This window comes from Myotis brandtii, unplaced genomic scaffold (assembly GCF_000412655.1).
Source record: "Myotis brandtii unplaced genomic scaffold, ASM41265v1 scaffold609, whole genome shotgun sequence".
NCBI lineage: Eukaryota > Metazoa > Chordata > Mammalia > Chiroptera > Vespertilionidae > Myotis > Myotis brandtii.
The window spans coordinates 909,292-913,715 of NW_005370315.1; positions in this window are offsets into that span (position 1 = coordinate 909,292).

Below are 4,424 nucleotides of genomic sequence, written 5' to 3' on the forward strand. Positions count from 1 at the left end.
ACTGGGGATGTGCCCGCAACCAAGGTACATGCCCTTGACCGGAATCGAACCTGGGATCCTTGAGTCTGCAGGCTGACACTCTATCCACTGAGTCAAACCGGTTAGGGATTTTTTTTTCCTATGGGTAGCTTTTATTAACAGCATGCAATTTATGACTTTAGTTAATTTACCTATAACTAGGTAATATACCTTCTATTACGTCCAGGAACTAGGTTATGATTCTGATGGGCCTAAATGTGGGGAAAAAATTATAAATTATCTTGATGGAAATGAGGCAGACTACCGGGATACCTGATGTACTAGTATATCTATGTGTATATATAATCTAATAAAAGAGAAACATGCAAATTGACTGCGCCTCCGCTATGCCCCAAGCCACGCCCACCAGCCAAACAGAGCGACTATATGCAAATTAACCCAACCAAGATGGTGGCCGGCAGCCATGGAGCTGGAGCAAGCAAGGAGGCTTGGTTACCCCAGTGATGGAGGAAGCCAAGCTTCCCGCCTGCCCTGGCCGACTGTGGCCTCTGCTCAAGGCAGCAAAGTTTCCATTATAGAAGCTAAATAAATCCCAGATACCTGCTTCCAGCCAGCCTCCACTGGGAGCTTGGGTGGCTGGGGGCCGTGGCCAGCTGCAAACAGCCATCAGCCCCTCACCCAGGCTGGCCGAGTAATATGCAAATTGACCCTAATAGCAGAATGACTGGGAATGACTGGTCACTATGACACACTGACCACCAGGGGGCAGACACTCAATGCAGGAGCTGCCCCCTGGTGATCAGTGCGCTCCCACATGGGGAGCTCTGCTCAGCCACAAGCCAGGCTGACGGCTGTCAGTACAGCGGTGGTGGTGGGATCCTCTCCCGCCTCCTCAGCAGCGCTAGGGATGTCAGACTGCAGCTTAGGGCCTGCTCCCACTGGCAAGTGGACATACCCGAGGGCTTCCGGGCTGCCAGAGGGATGTCTGACTGCCAGCTTAGGCCCAATCCCCGGGGAGCGGGCCTAAGCCAGCAGGTGGTGTTCCCCCAAGGGTTCCCAGACTGCGAGAGGGCACAGGCCAGGCTGAGGGACCCCCCTGAGTGCACAAATTTTTGTGCACCAGGCCTCTAGTATATATATAAATGTGAGTAAATCTTATGGTTCAAGTTATCAAAATGGTTCAAGTTATCCTTTAAAATAATAATAATTATTGTTTTTACAAGCCATTGTATTTAAACTTCACATGGAAACTGCTGTTGACTTACTTCTTATTATCACTGTAACTGATACTGGACCTGGTGAGCAGGAATTCTTCCTAGGGTCGTGTCTCATGGAATCGAGGAATGAAGCCATAGACCAGAGGAATTCAAGTACGGCAGGAGTTTATTATAGGCAAACACAGACTCCCCACTCGGGGAGGGAATCCAAATGATTTGCCACCAAAGCATTCTGCTCTTCTCCTTATATCTGCTAAAGGCCCACTCTTTGTCTATCTGTGCCGCTCTCTGATTGGTTCCTGGCCTTTTTACAACATTTTATTTTACACTTGCAAGAAAAACATCCTGTGTTTCTGCTATCCTGTTTTTTTCTGCAAAATATTTTGTAGTTTTAGCTAGCTCCATGATTCTTCCTTCTTCCACTCCTTACACTGTTTACCTAATTCTGCTTTAACTCCTTTCATAACCTTAGGTAACTTGTACCTCTTCCACTTGCAGGGACAGTATGAAGATAAATGACAGGGTAAAATAGCTTTGAACTGTCAAGACATGCTATATAAATTCAAAGCATTGGTTATTGCAGGGTTTGGGAAAAACCGAAAGCATTTATTTCTCAGGTACTTAATTTGGAACAACTACTAAAAACATACCTTTATTTTACAAAACTTTGCACTATTTGATAGTGTTCATTTTTTACCTTCTGGAAACTGCTCTAGTGCTGCCATGTCTTTGGTCTGCTCATTTCTTTCTGACCACAATTTTAAGGGTTTCTCCAAAGGTTCTTAGGGTTCCATGCTCCCCTGTCCATGGCGCCTCTTTCTCCTGTGCTCTCTCTGGCTCTTTTATCTGTTGTCATAGTTTCAACTACCACGGATATGTCTCATAAACCCAGTCCAGATATCTCCTCCAGCTTCAAACTTCAGTGTCAGACAGGCACCACTGTTAACATGTGCAGAACTGAACCCCTTAATTCTCCTCCTTACCTGGTCCCTGCCCATCTCTCTGGTCTCATCTCGTGGACTCCCTGTCTTGAATTTGATACTGTAATAAGAGTAGCTGTTGGTTGAGCACTTACTATGTGCCACAAGCACTGTGCACCTTACTTGCATTGTCTTATTTAATTTTGGATGGATATTGTTATTATCCTCATTTTACTGATGAAATGCTGAGAAATTAAATAATGTGTCCCAGGCTTGGAAGTGGCAAATCTAGGATTTGAACACAGATCTTACACCAGGTTTATGGCTATATATGAGTGCCTACAATCCCTTTTATGTTACTTACTATACAAATGTAATGCATATCTTACAATACCAGAGTTCTTCCCATATCAGCCTTTATAGTTTGGTTATATAATTAAACATCAGGAATAACTGTACTGAGTGAAGTGGTCACTTTCAACTTCTGTAAAGGTCAGATTATTTACTATTTGAGGATACTGGATTTATTTATTTATTTATTTATTTATTTATTTATTTATTTATTTCAGAGAAAGAGGGAGATAGAAATATCAGTGATGAGAGAGAATCATTGATTGGCTGCCTCCTGCATGCCCCCCCACCGGGGATTGAGCCCACAACCTGGGCATGTGCCCTGACCAGGAATTGAACTGTGACTTCTTGGTTCATAGGTCGATGCTCAACCACTGAGCCACACGGGCCAGGCAATACTGATTTCTTAAGTAGAAGATGTCAAGTTCCCTTTAGACTCAATACATGGTTGTACTGACTTGTGATTATGTATGAATGTAGTGAGCATGTTCTTTTGTTTAAGGCTGCTGTACTGAAGTGTGTTCTTAACTCCTGGGTTCAGCAACTCAACACGCTGCCAATTTGCACCCCCATGATGTGGTGTCTCCTTAGGCAGTGTTCTCAGTCTGGAATCTCTTCCTCCTTTTTTCTGCTTTCAGATTCCCATTGCTTGGCAAACTCCTCCAGTTTAAGAACTTAGCTGAGGCATCATTTTGTGAAAGAAGCTTCCCTGGTCCTTTTTATGTCTCTAGGCTGGATAAAGTCCCCTTGCTCTGTTTTCCTTTAGCATCTTGTGTATAGAGATGAGCATTTTAAACTGTTATCATGTCACAATCTACCAATATTTGTTTGCATTTTAGTCACTCTCAGAGGATGAGCACTCTGGCGTAGGGAGTATGTCTCAGGCATTTTTGTGTCCACAATGTTTAGTGTCTAATATACCTTTTCATAAATTACTGTTTGACTAAATGACTAACTGATTGATTTATTACTAGGCAACTTTTCTAGATACTGTAAATCTAAGAACACTGTTATTTTTTTTCAATTGAAGGACTAATGTATTTGATCAATAATCACAAGATTAACAGGCATAGACAATCTTTCTTCGTGTTGGTCATGGACCACCACAGCCAAACTGTTTCCAGTCAGTGATAATTTGCTATATTTTAAAAAACTATAGTGGCATGTACGTTTTAACATGCATTAGATTGTAAAATCTTCATTATGTAAAGAGTTAAATAGAATTTTGAGTGTTAGGTAAATGTTAACCTTGTAAACTCATTCTACTATGAATGTACAAATTTAATGTTTTATTAGGAATGTCAGAATTCACAGTGTGATTTTTATTTGTACTGCTAATGTTATAATTATTCATGAAGGCTTTAATTACTCCAAATATTTAATTAAATCCATGTTTTCAAGTATATGGCTTAATGATCTTCAAAATTAACTAACTTGCAAGGTTAGTCAAAGTAAAAATAGAAATCCAGAGAGAGGCTTATTTTGTGCTCGTCTCAGCATGATTACAATATTCCAAGTGAATTTCATGTTTGAAGAATTCTTTTTATTTGAACCTAATATCCTGTTAAAAAATTATATGAATACTAGAGGCCTCTGGTGCACAAAAATTTGTGCACTTGGGGAGGCGGGTCCCTCAGCCTGGCCTATGCCTTCTTGCAGTCTGGGACCCCTCGGAGGATGTCCACCTGCTGGATTAGGCCCACTCCCTGGGGAATTGGGCCTAAGCTGGAAGTCAGACATCACCCTGGCAGCCGTGGAGCCCTCGGGGGATTTCCATTTGCCAGCAGGGAGCAGGCCTAAGCTGCAGTCTGACATCCTTAGCGCTGCTGAGGAGGCGGGAGAGGCTCCTACCACCACCGCTGTACTGGCAGCTGTCAGCCTGGCTTGTGGCTGAGCAGAGCTCCCGCTGTGGGAGCACACTGACCACCAGGGGGCAGCTCCTGCATTGAGCGTCTGC